The sequence below is a fragment of the Nematolebias whitei genome, chromosome 8 (genome assembly GCF_014905685.2).
Source record: "Nematolebias whitei isolate Nwh7 chromosome 8, NemWhi1, whole genome shotgun sequence".
Classification (NCBI taxonomy): Eukaryota; Metazoa; Chordata; class Actinopteri; order Cyprinodontiformes; family Rivulidae; genus Nematolebias; species Nematolebias whitei.
The window spans coordinates 34,311,234-34,328,629 of NC_056505.1; positions in this window are offsets into that span (position 1 = coordinate 34,311,234).

Genomic DNA, 17,396 nt, shown 5'->3' on the forward strand with positions numbered 1-17,396 from the left:
CCCCCCCCCCCCCCCCCCCCCCCAGAGATGAGTGCCCTGCCAAGGCAAGTGACATAGAGGAAACACTGCATGCATGTGGTGAGTTGTTGTAGGTTACCAGGAAAACCCGGAGTGGACTTTTAGTGGTTTGAGTATTCTTCTATTAATCAAGAGGAATGGATTTGTTCATGAAGAAATAGAAACAGCACTAGGTGAAATAATATTTCACGTTAAATGGAGAGGGGTGGGGGTCCAAATGAATATTTTTTAAATGTGAGGGGGACACGTCCCATTAACATATAATTGTTGCTTCGCCTTTGATCCGAACACAACTTGATATCTGTTTTAATCATTTTAGCAATAACTACTGAAGTCAGTTGTGTCTGATGGATTTAACAAAACTGTTATGAAAGTAATCATTGAGTAGAAATCTCTAACTAATTAACTTTTGGAGACAACCCAATGTAAGATGGCTGCCACATCCAGCTGATTTTAGCCAACACTGAAATAGATGTAACTCAGCCAGTTCTATTAGGTGTAGTTGTTGCTGAGATTTTGAGGGCTAACAGACAACAATAAACAATCATATAAAAGCATATAAAATGAAAAGTAAATAGAAGAAATTATATAAAAACTAAACAAAAACAGCTACATCATAAAGTGATGTAAAATACTAAAAACAGGAACATGACTGCGTTGGTTTTTGTCATGAACTTAGCAGATGTTTAAAGTCACTTCGAGAGGTCAAGGTCGACAACTTCAGATCTTTTTGCAAGATATTCTAGGAAATGGGAGCGGAGTAGGAGAAGGCCTTTTTGCCTAGTTCATTCCTCACTGAGGGAACACTGCAGGTAATAATGTCCTGAGAGCGCACGCTGTAGCTGCACTCATGCAGAGACATGTAGGAGGAGATGTATGAAGGCAGCAGACCAAGAAGAGATTTAAAGATGAAAATGTACCAGTGAGAGAGTCTGTGTGAAGTTAATGATGTCCAGTTAACCGGTGAATACTGGGTGCAGTGGTGGGTACGATAACCACAGCCAGTTATGAATCTTAGTGCACCAGGATATTCATCATCCAACATCTGCAGGGTTCTTGTAGGAGCGTTCATGTAAATAATGTCACCGTAATCAATGGAGGGAAGGAAAGTCACAGATACAAGGCGTTTCCTGTAGTGTAGCATTAGACAGGATCTGTTTCTAAAAAAGAAACCCAGTTTAACTTTCATTTTCTTTACCAAGTTTTCAACATGAGGCTTAAAAGAGAGATGTGAATCAAGTACAATACCCAAGTATTTATAAGAATCAACAAACTCAATCTCAATCTCAATCTCACAAGGTTTCCAACAATTTCCTGCGGGATCAGTAAAGTTCTATTTTATCTTATCATCTTATCTCATCTGAGATTGTAATAGCAATAACATTATTATTATTAATAACAATGCATTGAATTTATAGATCACTTTACACTTTTTAATCTCAAAGTGCTACATTTCAAGACTCATAAAAACAAAATAAATTATAAATAAGAACCACTACACTAAGGAACAGCTTCTACCCTGAAGCTGTTAGAGTCATAAATCCCTATCAGCATAATCACTGTAATGCCACTTTAATTGGTTATTTCACTTTATCTGTGCTGCTGATTATCCATGCTGCTGATTTCTTGCCCATAAGCTGTTATATTCATACCCACCTGCTCACTACAGACTCATGTTTGGGCTGCTGTTTAATAAACCATATTATTTTACATTATTAGTGTTTGAGTATATCTTAGATCCTTATATACTATTTCTTTTATATTTTATATTATTTAACTGTTTCTGGGTGTAACTGGGACCTTGAGTACACAATTTCATTCCACCTCATGTACCACATGTGATGTGAATGACAATAAAGAACCTTGAACCTTAAATAACAATAAAGGCACTAAAATCAAATAGGGCCAAAAAAAAAAGAGAAAACAATAAAAAAGGTTACATATTTTTTTAATGATCCTGCAGGCTGCACTTCCAAAGTTGTTCCACAGACGAGGAGCAACACAGCAAAAAGCTTGGTCCCCCAAGGTGGTGAGCTTAGTTCTGGGAATTTGAAGACGGGGTGAGTTGTTGGAATGGAGAGAACAGATTTTGATGTGTTGGATGAGCCCTGCACCCTCGAGGTGGAGGAGGGCTGTGCTGTGTATACACTGCTGTGTCAGAAGACAAATCGTGTACTGGATTCTGGCAGAGACAGGAAACCAGTGAAGAGAACACAGGACTGGTGAAATGTGCTCATGTTGTTTAGTTTTTCTTAGTCTAGTGGTGCTGTTCTGGATGAACTGGAGGGTTTGAAGGTTTTTATTTGACATGTCAAAAAGAAGTGAATTGCAATAATCCAGCCTTGAAGACACAAAGGCCTGGACAAGTTTTTCAGCATCAAGCCAAGACAGCAATGAGCTCACATGGCTTTTTAGAAGAAAATATGAGGTTTTACACAGGTGTTTAACATGGGAGTCGGGGGGTGGGGGGTGGGGGTGTGTCAAACCAGACAGGTTGGTGACAAAGGAGGAGAGTGTAATGTCCTGACCAGAAAAGAACAAAAAAGGTTCAATCGTGTCATCTGGACCAGTTTCTTTAAGTGTGAAATGTTTTGTCCCCCGTCCAGAGGACTTCCTCAGTCTACGGCCTACCAACCAGATCTGTCCCATAGGTAGCCTTACTGCTGTGTTTCAAGCCAACCTCCTGTTGGAATCTCTTGTAACATGTGCAAAACACACCCATCCAAGACAATCAATCATCTTGTACAACAATCCAATGTTTTAGGCCAGATGGCCAACTTGCTGCTCATAGAAACAGCCTGAGGACACCAAGGTCAAAGTGGTTCAGGAAAAGGTTTTCTAAAGCGCAATCATCCAGGTAGATCACAACAAAAAAGGTTAAATCATGTCATCTGGACCAGTTTCTACATATGGGACAGATCTGGTTGGCAGGCAGTAGACTGAGGAAGTCTGGATGAGGGACAAAACCTTTCTCACTGGTCCAGGTGACATGATTTAACCATTTTTGTTGTTATCTACTTGGATGATTGAGCTTACAACCCCTTTTCTGACCAGAAAAGGTTACGGCTGTTATTAGGAGATGAGTGCCAATCAACATGGCCTCTGTTTTGGAGCTGTTCACTTGAAGAGAAGTTTGGTTCAGCCATGCCTTTATATTCTCCAGACAGAGAGTGAGTGTGGAGGAAGAAGCACATGGGCAGCTCTCTGTTTTTATGTAAAGTTGACTACATAAGGTTATTTTCATTTTCAATGGTTAAACAAAGCTTCCTTCCTTCTCATCATACAATGATCTTTAAAACTCTGCCATGTAAGATGGGGGGTGATATCCATTCTCTCAAAGATGCTTGTCATTCAGAGCCTTGCTGTTTTCTCCCATCTGTAATCTTGCATCGGCTGCTGCTCTGTAACACTACAAAGATAGTTGCCCCAATCCTCTCTCAGACAGATTACCAAATAAACAGGACTGAATCATAACGCCCATAATCTGAAATCCATATCAGGTAGCGGACACTCTGCAGATTTGTTTGGGCTGAGAGTTAATGGGTTTGGATTTAGGACACGCATAATTCAGAGTTGGACTCGTTTCTGTTAACTGTGGCACAAACAGCTCAAAGATGAAAAAGAGAAGTGTCATGCCTCGGGCCACATGAAGAGAGAAATGTTGATTTTTGTGCTGGGAAGTTACTTTATGTTGGGTGAGAATGGTCCTCTAAGAATTCACATAAAAAGAGCGACACTTTGAAAGAAGCAGTCATAGAAAACCTCAACCTTCACTTTGTCTCCTCCAGTCGATTACACTTGAAATGGAAAGGCCTGTTGAAAATTAATTTGCACGAGTTATTTGCACCCAAGGTTGGCTCAACCAGGCTTCAGGTGTATTTATTATGTGAAGAGGCAGTGGTGTGTGAAGTCCCAGGCCTGACCTCAAGTTCAGTTTATTATTGGTGCTCTCTTTTCTTCCACAGTTTCAGTCTACAAAACAGCTCAATTGTGTACCCACAAAATACACTCAGGTCTTTGAAAACCCACGCCGGGCTCAAAACCTCTGAACTAACTTAGTATTTCTGATGACATCCTTGTGTCCTTTGACACAGATGGTCAGAAATATATATTTTTAGCAGCTTGTTTTGAATAGAAGCTCAATCTGTCTGGCTTTTTCTTTAAAAAGTATCTTGTGTTTCATGCAAAAATAGAAAGCGCTGAAATTAAATTCACACATCCCCTCCAATGGGAACCCTTTTATATAGTAAGTGTCTATCTTTCATTTTTAATTTTTTCACTTGTTCAAACACCTGCAGTGAAGGAGTACTCAATCTGTTAGCATTTCAGTTTGTCGTTCAGCGTTCCACCATCAACAGAGTGGAAGAGAAAACTTTCTTGCATGCAACAGCGGGCTATTGTTGCTTCTTCTAGTGAATAGAGCCCAAAGAGAGAGGGAAAGCACAAATTACCGTTTACCAGCTGACAGGGAGGCGAAGGAAGACAGCAAACGCTAGCAAGTCAGCAGCTCTGTGCTCTCACTTGCTCTGATTTTCATAGCAATCTGATAAACAAGAAGTAGGATGCACCTTACGTTGTATTAAAATAAAATAAAGCTGTACTTGCAGAGCTGCAGAGGCTTTTTTCCTTGAAAAAACTGCCATGTTAGAAATATACGAACAAGCACTTTCCTTTGGATTAGCTCACATGTCTTCTTCTCTAAATGAATCACAGTCTTGTTTAATGTGTGCACAGTGTTCACCCCTGTGCATGAATGAATCAGTATTAAGTGATATGGACTAAAGGTCACGGATGGTAGAACCACATAGCTGTGAGTCCTTCATGACAGTTTGCGGCTCCTCTTCTCTGCCTCTCTCCGTTGTTCACATATTAGACTTCAGCTGCAACAGAGGGATTTCCATTTATAGAGAACTGCTGAGGTCATTGCTGCATGCATCATGCATTACTCTTTGGAGAGGAGGGTAAGTGCGAAACGATCTTCAGAGTAATCAGGACACAGCAGCCTGCTGTAGATTTCTGCAGAGCAAAAACATTCCTGGTGAAAACAGATCTTGTTAAAACAGACAAATACCAATTTTTTTCCCCTACAAGTCTTTTTTTTTGCGTAATTTGCGTGCCCTGCAACTTATACGCTGAAGCAACGTATTTATGGATTTTTTTCCCCCATATGTATAAACCAATTTTTGGCTGAGATATGACTGTTTTAATTCATTCTGACTGAAAACATTGAACACTACCATTTTCAGCCGCTAGATGGCACTCGAGTAGTATGGCATGCCGTTATGTCACGTAATAGGTAAAAAGTGGCTATTAATGACACAATCGACTTGCCATATACTGCCACCTTCGTCCAGCTCGCCTGGAGCAACCGTCAAATCAGCTTCATTTCAGCTATTTTGATCATTGAAATGCATTTATTAAGTAAAAGTTCAACTGAGACACACCTTTGTTATAATGTCGAGCAAACAAAGAATTGTTTTAAGTGTATATCTTGTTAAATTTTGAAGAAATGCACAGAGTTTCTCCTTCCTGATATCCTCCCTCCGAGCACGCTCCTGGAGCACCGAGGCAATGAATACATTTGAAATGCATCAGATTTGACCATGAAAGTGCATTTATTAAGGAAAAGTTGAAGTGAGACACACCTTTACTATAATTTCTAGCAAACAAATAATTATTTTTAGGTGGTTATCTTGTTAAATTCTTGTTAAAGTCCTCCCATGCATGCTCCCGCAGCCACCATTTGGCAACCAATCGATTTTTGGTGCAACACATTTCTGGGTTGTCAGCGGTGACATGTAACAAACGCCGTATACGGCCAAGCGACGTATTTATGGATTTTTCCACTTTATTAGACATATTTAGACTGACGCGACTTATAGGGCGATGTGACGTGTACGCCAGAAAATGCGGTAATCAGGACACAGCAGCCTGTTGTAGATTTCTGCAGAGCAAAAACCTTCCTGGTGAAACTGGTCTTGTTAAAACAGACAAATACAAGAATGATAGAGCTCAAACCAGCTTGTAGGTCACTTTTAAAGGTACGGGTGGAAAATATACCATTTAAATGAAATGCACATTTTAAAATAAGTCATTCCCTATCAACATGATAAAAGTAAATTATACCTTTTTCAGAAACGTGCTGAAATTAAGAGCATCTGGAACGTACTCAAACCTCAAACAAACAAATGGTAAAAAATGCTCTACTGTAGTTTGATGTGTTTCATTTTAATTAAAAGCATTTTATTTTCCTCATCTGGCAAAAATAAATAAATCAATAAAATCAGACTATTTTTTTTTTTTTTTTTTTTTTTTTTAAATAAATCAATAAAATCAGACTATTTTATTTTTGGAATTTCTTAAGCAACAGTTCACTAGACTTTTTTTTTTCTTGTGTTTTGCTTATGATACAAGAGAAATAAGAAAAAAGGTAAACGAGAGACAGAAAACATAAATTATTTGTTATTTTATACTTGGTAAAATATATGTTGCCATGAAGCAACATGCATCTTTTCTAGCTGTGTGTAGAGAATGTTGTTGGAAAATCAGCAGCCTGAGGAATAAAGCTGCTGCACATTCAGGCTGTTTTTAATACATTTCAGATGGCAGAAGGTTAAACAGCTTTTGGACAGGATAAGAGGGGTCTTTCTCAGTACAGAGGGATTTTTTTTCTTGCACCCCTCCTTCAAAAGGGACTCAAAGGAGAGGAGTGCGAATCCATTGACTGTCTCAGTCATTCTCACCAAAATACGTAGTAGGGTCTTCTTCTTGTTCATGCTGCAAGTACCATACCAAAAAGTGATGCAGCTAGTCAGGATACTTTCAGTTATAGGTGATGAGAATGGTAGGTTGAATTCTTGTCCACTTTGGTCTTTAAAAAAAGTGTATCCTCTGCTGAGCTTTCCTGGCCAGGTGTGTTGTGTTGAGAGTCTACAGAACGTCAATGATGGAGACACCTAGTGATTTTGTTGGGTTGATCCTCTCCAGAGCAGAGCCATTAATGGGGGCGGGGGGTGGGGGGGTGGAGAGATCAGACTTTTCCCTACACTCTAAAATCTACTATCTACTTTAGTTTTGCTGACATTAGGATGTTAGGTTGATTGGTAACTCTAAATTGTCCCTATGTTTGAGTGAGAGAGTGAATGGTTGTTTGTCTCTGTGTGTCCCTGCAATGGACTTGCAACCTGTCCAGGGTGTACCCCACATCTCGCACAGTGATGGCTGGACATGGGCACCAGTGACCCCCGCGACCTGAAAAGGAAGAAGCAGGTAAAGATAATGGATGGATGGACATTAGGATACAGCTTATTGTCACCAAATCAGCTCACTAACTGTTCCACTTCAGTCCTGTAAGATGACGTATCATAATTTGCCAATTAATTCTACTATTGTTGTGTCATCAGCAAATTGGTTTGGGCTGAATTTGGCAGAATAGTAATTCTTGGGTAGAGTGAAAAGCAGGTTACTGAGTACACCTCCTTGCGAGACCCCTGTACTCACTTTGATAGTTTTAGAAACAACACAGACTGTTTTCTGTCTTCTAGACAGGAAGTTCTTCACTATACGCTGCTGTGGAATAATCATGTTAAAATTGATGAAAGGTCAATGAACAGAATCCCGGCCTAGCTGTTATGTCTTTTGGGGTTGTAAAAAACAACGTGAAGGTCCTTTGTGATTGTATGTGACCCATAACTAGTTGTTCAAAGCAGGTCAATACCAAAAGATGACAGTCACTAAGGCAGGTTGTGATCATTTTTTTAAGCCTTATGTTATTATTATTTAGGAAAACAATTCTGTGTTATTTTTATGTAACATGAAATAAATTAGTAAAGTATCCATTTTCAAAGATCTTCAATATTTCTTAAATTATCCTAAAATTATCTTAAGAATGTGTATGTGAAAATGTTATTCCCTCTTATAAAATGACTCAAACTTAAATGTACTCAAACAGGTCTGAGCTGTAGACCTGTGAAACCTTAAATGAGCTCATATGCTAATAATACAGACTTTTCTCTGAACATTTCAACAAGATAAGTGATTACTGTTGCTGCTCTTTGCTGTTTTTCTATTGGCCTGCATGATGCCCTGCAGCTGTGTTGTTGATAGCACCAATATATAGACATGTAGCATATAGATGTTACCACAGAAACATAGTTGATAAGAAAAGATCCCTATCGCCCACATTTAATGTGCTCTAAACAAAGCACTGTGATTGTATCGGCGTACGTTTCGCATCATTCCGTCTCTGTTTAGATTCCTCTGCATGTCTTGCAGAGCCTCTTTCTATGAATACTTTTTACAGGACCTGACACTTTGGGACAGCACATTTTGTTAATGTGTGATAAAAGGGCTTCAACTCAGACCCTGGATTTCATAGGAAAACAGTTATCAGAGTCAAAATCAGAGTCAGAGATTCTTTATTGTCGTTCCACCACATGTGGTACATGTGGTGGAATGAAATTATGTACACAGGGTCCCAGTTACATCCAACAATAAAAATGTAAAAGAAAAACAGTAATAACATCTAACATATGAACTAAGAAAAACATCAACTAAAAGTACACTAAGCACTAACAGCGTAAAAGCATTCCGTCAAACATCAGCACAAACATGAGCATAAGTCTGTGTGAGCAGATGAGTATGAATGAACACATCAATATGAAACAGATCAGCAGCAACATGAAACAGATCAGCAGCAGCATGTTGTGATTTTTCACAGTGATTATTCTGGTTAGAGATTCATGAGTCTAACAGCCTCAGGGTAGAAGCTGTTCCTCAGTCTAGTGGTTCTACACTTAATGCTCCTCAACCTCCATCCTGAGGGGAGCGGGGCAAAAAGTGTTTGTGCTGGGTGAGTGGGGTCCTTCATGATGCAGGTGGCCCTCTTCCTTCATCTGGAGGTGTAAATGTCTGTGATGGTGGGGAGACTGACTCAGACAGACTTCTGTGCAGCCTTCACCACTCTCTGCAAAGCTTTTCTTTCTGCAGCTGTGCAGCCTCCATGCCACACATTGATGCTGGAGCACAGGATGCTCTCCACTGCACACCTGTAGAAGGAGGTGGGGACTGAGCTTCCCAGACCAGCTCGTCTCGGCCGTAGGAAGTAGAGTCTCTGATGAGCTTTCTTGATCAGGCTGGTGGTGTTGTTGCTCCAGCTGAGGTTGTTATTAATGTGTACACCCAAGTACTTGTAGCTGGAGATCACTTCCACCGCATTATTTAGTATAAACAGGCAGCAGGTGATGTGAATATTAGCAGTAATATGTTACACTATGTTTAACCCATATCAGAGATGAAACTACTGTCTTTAGAGTGCAATTAGACTAGCTAAGAACAAAAATGTGTTTCTTTAATTCTGTGGAATATTGCTGACTCTGTCTCAGTGATCTTTAAGAAAGTAATTAGCTGTGAATAAACGCAGCAACAGTTTAAGGGTGCATTCACACCAGCCCTGTTGTCCCGAACTCAAGCCCGTTTGCCTGGGAAGTCTGGTTCGTTTGGGGAAGTGTGAACTCGCCATCGAACTCTGTCACGGAAAAAAAGGCGAACTCTGACCCGGTCTAAAACCTAGGTCTCGGTCCAGTAGAAGAAAACTCGAGTGCGGTTCGAGTACAGTGTGAATGTAAACAGACTGGGCACCGCTCCGCGAGCAGGAAGAGGACTAAAACACAGGGCAAACAAACACGCATTTTTCTTACCTCATATGGAGCCGTCAGCTGCCTTGTGTGAAAAACAATATTCTTCATGGTCTTCTGCCTCATCTTCCACTCATGCTGAGTCCATTGTTGAAAAATGACAAAACAAAACTCCTAAAACCGCTAAAATTTGACGCCACTCCGTTTTTGTTTTTATTTCCAGAAGAAGAAGAAGAAGACGTGTCTTCAGAGGTTTTTGTGTAGTTTCTTTCAGTAGTTCTTGGTGCAGCGCCACCTCAGGCGAGTGGAGGAACAGGTTGGCTCGACTGCACAGTGCAGTGTGAATGCAAACGCACCAGCTCAAATGTAAACAAAAGGTCATGAATATTGGTCCCGAACCGAGTCTACCGGACTATCAGGTGTGAAAACAACCTGACCTTCACACAGACAACACTGCTTCAATTATTGTTTTTGATACAGTTTCAGTGCCTTCTCACTTTGACTGTTTTTCTTTTTGTTACATTCATGGACTTCTTTGTTCACTTTCTGAAACAATTCTGCTAATTGTCAGAACTTATTTTGGCAACAGACCTACTTGAAAATAAAGAAATAGCTTTTGTGCACACAAAGTAGAGAATGCAGCTTAATCTGCACTGTTAGCTTCTGTCTGAGGAAATCCAGCTCTTCATAAAGTATATGTAGGAGGTATTAACTCAACGTTCGCAATTCAGGTCAATTTTACCCGGCACCAACAGAGAAAGAGATTTTTGAGTGTACTGATGGAAACTAAACCCCAAAGAGTTTCATCTCCAAGGCAACATACACACACTGTTTCCTTTCATCCAACAGACAGCTTGATTCAAAATGCAAAGTCACACTTTTGTTCCACTTTCAGACTGTTACTGTTCCAGAAATAGCAGCACCAAGTTTGTTCAAGTGCAAAGAAACAATAAATTCATTTAGCACATTTTGGCATACATAGAAAGCAGGCTGAAAGAAGTAATGTAAAGTGTCCTTAGGAAGCTAAACACAGGTCATCTCTTTGCTTTGCTCCTCTCCGTCGTACCCATTTGCACTCTCTTTGACAATAAGATGTTAAGTTGACTCTGGCTGAAATTCAGAATTTGGAAACATTTTGGAACAGTTTCTACATTTATCTTCAGTTACCTTGCAGGTTAAGTGGAGATACCTTTTAGTCCTTGAATAATTGCAGGGGAACAGTAAAACTGCTAATGCGAGTGCAAATTTGCCACTTCTTACAGAAGAGACTGAAGAGTGTAAATCTTGATTAAAATGTTAATACTTACAGCTGCAAGAATGACATGTATCGTCTTCTTTACTTGACAGTGATAAGTCCAATTAGAACTGACTTAAGGCAGAGATGAGATGCTAGAGTATGAGCTGGATCATGGAGATTAAATACAAAGTAACAAATTAACACCCAGCGGTTTGCTTCTTAGTGATAGAGAATCAGTCATCTTCCATCTAGAGGTTTTTTGTGCAATGTTAGCTGGCTGACAGAAAACTGCTTCCAGTCATTGCTGATCTGTCACATTTCATCTTATTGCAATTTCATGGGCAAACATTTGTGGAGCGACGTGAAGAAGTCTCTTGCCTGAGATAAATAGCCTCGATGTATCGTTGCCTCTGCAGTCGCATGGTGGTTAATATCTATTGAGACGAGTGTATGACTGCATGTCCCATATGATAAGTAGCCCCCACCTCAGACAGGAGGAAATTACAGCTCAACAAAACATCATTTCATTTAGCTTGTGGATTCATTAAAATCAGATAGGAAGTGACAAGAGAGGTTTTAATATAAACACTTTTAGGTGGTAAATGAAATCTTCCAAGAATTGCCTTTTATTATCACTTTATTATCTCTCATTTGATCTTTGTGCTCTGACTCACTGCTGCAAATAGAAATGATTCAAAGCACAAGTTTGGACTCAAAGTGTGTTGTTCTCGCACCAGACAGGAGCTTCATTTTCTTAAAAGTCAAGATGATAGATCGGTTTGACGACGGAGACAAACCGCTGGTTCGGGCCGAGTTCTTCTCACTTAATTTCACAAAGCTGTCGGGCCAATAAATCAGTGCTGGATTTCTGTTTAATTCACTGCTGTTCTTTTTCTCTTAAAGGGATACGAGCATGCTAATTTATCATAATGTGAACAGGGATAGTTTCAGGAGGCACATTTCTTCAGCTCTAAGGTGAGAGTGTGCTGCTGCATGTCAGCTCATGGGGAGAATCTGCTGAGCGAGGCAAAGTTAGAGCCCCTAGGGTCCTTGTATCTCTCCTGTAGATATCTGCTATACCCCTGGGTTCAAAGCCAAAGATTCAATGGTCTCTCATTGAATATGGATACCTTCACTTCCCTTGAGTTTCATCATTTTCTTTTGTGCAAATCCTGCCTCATGAATCTACTTTGGCAGATATTCATATGAAATAACCTGGGCGAACATGTGAAAAGTACACTCCGGTGATTCTCCTGCTACACTGACCTGTTGTTCAGCAGAAAGAAACTAGACGACAGGCTGCAGCCATGCCTGCATTCTGATTCTCTCATTTGGAATGCTAGAAGTCCAGCCAGCGTCTGAATGAAAACAACCCTTGGATTTACAAAATGGGCACTTTTTCAAAAGGCCATTTTCTGCCTCAGGCTTGTTGGGGTCTGGTTGTGAATGCACATCACTTGTGTCCACTTGTTGTCTGGGACAAAGCTGCCGCAAGTGGTGAGTACAATTCGCCCTATCAACGCCAGCTCTGAGAATGGGCATTTTTCACCAACAGCTGAATTCCTGCTACATCAGAAAGTTTCTACATGACTGACACATTTAAAATGAGAGCCCAAGTATGACGTGTTTATACCATTAAAAGTATAAAATCAGGTCCACTCAGAACTTTCACTGTTTCAACTTAAAGCAGCGTCGGGTGTGCTGTTGGTGTACACATGCAATGTGTTACAAATTCATCTTTTCTCGTTTGACAGTTCCAAATACAATATTTAAGATATTCTACCGGATAAGAGCAAGGCAGGCGGAGCAGGACCACATATCATGACACCATGGAAGGACAATACTCAACTAACGTCAGGTGCAAGGGCTTGCCACTGCAGCCTCGGGAAACACGAACCTCCTTGGGTGGAAGGCATTAGGACTAAATACAAGTCGCTAATGAGACAAGAGGAAGACACCTGCGGGTAATTAGGATGAGAATCAGGTGTGATTGTCACACTCTGAACCTTAAGGAACAGAAATTGCAACAAACATTTACATACTGTCACATTTTCACCCTTCCTCACCTCATGTTTCCCTGTACCACACCTCCTCTGCTCAGCCACAGCAATCAACTCTAATCAGTTCCACCTGTTCTGCTCTCTTTAAAAGCCAGCTCCACTCTCACTCAGTGCCAGATTATTGAAAGCTTTTTGCCAGTAGATTTCCAGCGATTCCTTGTTCTGACTCCTCCTGACCACGACCTCAGCCTTGTTTCCTTGACTCCTCGCCTTGTCCCTCTCTGGATTTGTCTGCCTCATCTGACCACGGTATTGACCCTTTCTTCTCCTCCTTCGACTACGCCTTCGGACCTCACCTTTGTTCTGGTACCAGCTCTCTGATTGCCTGTTAATGACCCCTGCTGTTTTCTGGACCCTGCTTCTGGACTCTCCCTCCATGGATCGCACGCAGCTCCTTGTTCTGTAGGCCTGTTGCAGCTCTCACTGCTACAGTGATGTCACCAAGTTCAGCCCTTCTCCTGTTCTTGCCACGCCACAGACTGAGAAGACTGGACCTCCATCGGGACCCAGATCTCCACCAGAAGCTGCTTTAAAAATAAATCTTTAAAACCATTTCTGAGTCTGGTGTTGTGCAGATCCAAACAGAACCTTGTCACATACGTTCAACTAGTGGGAGCAAGCTGCTTTTATCAAAAACCCAGTCTGTCTCAGGGAACCTTGAAAATCTGTAGCTTATTTTATTCTATTAAACTGTTGTTTTAATAGTCAGTGTATCTGTAAAGATTCCAGGTCTGTCTGTCAGTTCATCATCTCTTGCAGCTCCTGTGTGGCAGGCAGAGCTGATGAGCTGCAGCTGATCCTGATACAGCTGATGAGATCCTTCCATTATAAAGGCAGAGTCAGACCAGAACCTGAAGTTGGAGTGTTGGTTACCAAACTGTGATTCAACCTTTATGTAACCGCAAGTAAAGTTGTTTTGAACTAAATGATCTCTCCTTGTGCATCCTAGCAGAAACTCTGAGACTTCTCACCTCCAACTCCTTGGGTTGTTTTTTTCTGAATTTCTTGTGGCCTTGTGTCTTCTCATGCTCAGCTTTGATCTCCTAGCCTCAGCACTCTCCACACAGGAGTCATCATCTCCATCTCTTCACAGCACCATTAAACATCACTGACTCTGCCGTGCTACCTCTGGTCTGGCCTGCCCTTCTCCAACTTGTTCTACTTACAATCTGGAAATCCACATCATCATCTTTGGCCCTTGAATCCTCCATTGTCGTCCTCCTACATGTAAAGAAGAATGGTAAATGCGCTGTACTTATATATCACCTTTCTATCTTATCAATATACTCAAAGCTCTTTACAACACAATCTGTACCTTCATTTACCCATTCATACAGCACTCTTCTATATCTATACAAAGAATAATCAGAGCTTTATCACATTCATACACTGATGGGACACACATCGGAGGCAATGAGGGGTTCATTGTCTTGCCCAGGGACACTTCAAAATGTGACTGCTGGTGGAATCAAACCCCCAACTCTCCCATGGAGGATGACTGCTCTAACTACTCAGCCACAGCCGCCCCATGAAAGACACCCAATCCTCCCACTTTCACTTCCGTTCATCACAGGTAAATAAAACCACTTATCTTTTTTATCCCGAGTTATTGAGTCTCCTTTGGCTCTAGTTCTCCAAACTCTGGGTTAACTAAAAACATTTGTTAGCCAAAATGACAGCTTCCAGTTTTAATTGAACACAGCACTGAAAACATCTGTAAAACAAACAAAAAAAAAGTCCACACCATAAACATACTATACTGATTAAGTATACTGTCTTCTTTCAATGGGAATTTAGCCAGAAAGAACCATTTTATGGAAAGCAAACTTCTTTTAGTATGAAAATAAATGCATTTTAATATTTAATTATATATTGTATAATATGTATTACGTCAGCATTAACTGATAAAAAGCCATTAGTTGTTTATTTGGAAAGAGAACACATTTACAAGGGCTACAAAATCATGGGGTGTTTTTGGACCTAACGGTTCTTAGGACTATCTCAGGACCTCTGGTGCAACTACGGCACAGCTAAAAAGCTTTTGGCTTTGCCAGGAGAGCACTGAGATTGTGTAACACTCTGCTGACGGACCATGTAGCCACGTCATGTAAGCACATGACATTCACCAACAACAAAGGAAGACTTTGTAGAGCCAGTTGCGTGTTGTGGGTCTTTGGTTTACTGTAACTATTAAAACATAGATAGAATGAGCACTACAAACTGCTAGAAGAAGAAGAACTAGGAGGTGAAGACTCATTTCACAGATCAGTATACTTGCTGGGCACATGGTTCAAGATGATTACGTCAAACAGGCAATAGCAAAAGTATAGAGCTACTTCTGCAGTGTTAAAGATGTGAGTGCTGGAAGAGTGCTCGGCCAAACATTAAACACAAACTGGTCATAAGAATTGCGAACTGGGCCTCTCGTCCATTAACACCAACTAAGCATTGCGTTAAAAACTGGTACTCTTACAACAAAATGCATAAAAATCTCCATTGTTGATTACAAGATTTATTCATTTGGCAAAAGACTTGACGATCAGTCAACAGTTCCTAGTCAAAATTGTTAGATATGTTAAATCACGTTGTATGACAGAATAAAAATGAAGTATTACAAACATTTTACTTTGCCACTGTTTTGTGCAAGTTAGGCTAAAAACATCTTCAGTATAACGTATTTACAATAAATGTAGTGCCTCATGTACAGTCACACAGATGGCACTGAGCTATAATTCCTCCATTCCTGGTGAAGGCATCTGTGTGCAGGAAGGCTAAAAAAGATTACAAACCTGCCACATTGCTCAAAATGAGCTTGTTGTTGGGTTTATTTTCCATTCCTGGTGTCATCTAATGCAATCACACTTCAATCAGTGTTCGGCAGTGAAAATCTAATCACACTGGTTTGTTTCCAAACGACACCTGCTTTAATCCTATTTTCAATGTACGTATATCTCTGTCAGTGTCTCTGCCGCCATCACCATCTCAGTCCAGTGGGCTATTCTGTGCTTGCATAGCTGCCCACTGCTCCACCTGGGTGTATCTCAGGTGCAATGGGTTAAATGCAGAGAACCAATTTCCCCATTTTATGGGAACATACAATGATGACAACACACAGAACTTTACTTTACTTCACAGCTTCATGTCAGAGTTGAGACGGATGTGAAGGCCTGACAGTGCTTGAATTCAGAGGACAGCTGCTTATACCTCCCACACCATCAACCATCCCACCATGCGAATAATTCCACTGCAGTGACCTCACATGGCGACCATGGACGTTTGGGCTGCGATAGACAAACACTAAGCTTCTTTCTAACAAGCTAGGTGACCACACACACATTATACCTTACATTTTCTAGAACCTGGGTGTTGGAGAGCCGTCTCCAGGCAGCTTAGAAATTTAAAAGGGCAGCTCGCTCAGCCATGAAAAACAGTCAAAATACTTACACTTGCCATAAATGCCCATAAGCTAGGCAATCTTTCATGCTTTATAATGTTGTCCTCTGCTACATGACAACACTGAAGGCCACTGATAGGAAAAACAAAAGACAAATGACTAAGTGTGCCCTTTTATAATCAATGTTCTCAGAAAACCTTTTGTCTTTCAAGCTGTGTGTCACACGTGGGCCTCGCTGCTCACAGCTGTGATGCTAACACCCTAAAAAATGTCTGGAACTGTTTGCTAAAGCCACCCAGATTGAGATATTCCAGGTAATTATTCTGACATTTTTGGTTTTCTGTTCCAAACAGAGTCTGTCAAGTTCTTTAAAATCTCGAAAATTCTCCTTAACAGGCACAAATAAGATGTTTACAGACACATGTGGCATCTATATTGGACTCTATAGGATTGTTTTGGGATATTTAACATTTTTTTGATGCTCTTTAAACCACTGGAGCGTCTCTGTCCTGCTGGGGATGTAGAGGGACTGGTACCATTAAGGAGGAGCAGACTGTGGGCACAGAATGAAGACTTAAGACCCATTGTTAGGGAAACAGTTTCAATACCAGCATGTGGTAAATACCCCCTCATGCTTATTTAAACATACTGCCTCTTTACAGCCACAGGGAGACAGAAGAACGTGTCAGCAATCCTACCTTTGTGCTTCGTCTCCAAGAAAACACCTCTATTTCCAATAGCTTCTCTGTCTCTCGAGTGTGTGTGTGTGTGTGTGTGTGTGTCAGTCAATACAGTATATAACAGTTCAGTTCTTTTCTGCTAAAAGAGGTGAATTGTGCTGTATAACCACTTAACCCTCACTCCCCTCATGCCACCCTCCCATGGCAATCCCAATAAAACTAGGATAACATAATGTATGGCTTCTGCCTTTACAAGCACCCCTTCCAACTCCTGTATGACATATGAGTGGTGGCGGTGGGGGTTTAAAGAGACGTAAAAGGGAAAGAAAGGCCACGACAATTCAGCTCTGTGTCTCCAAAAGGGCAGCATAT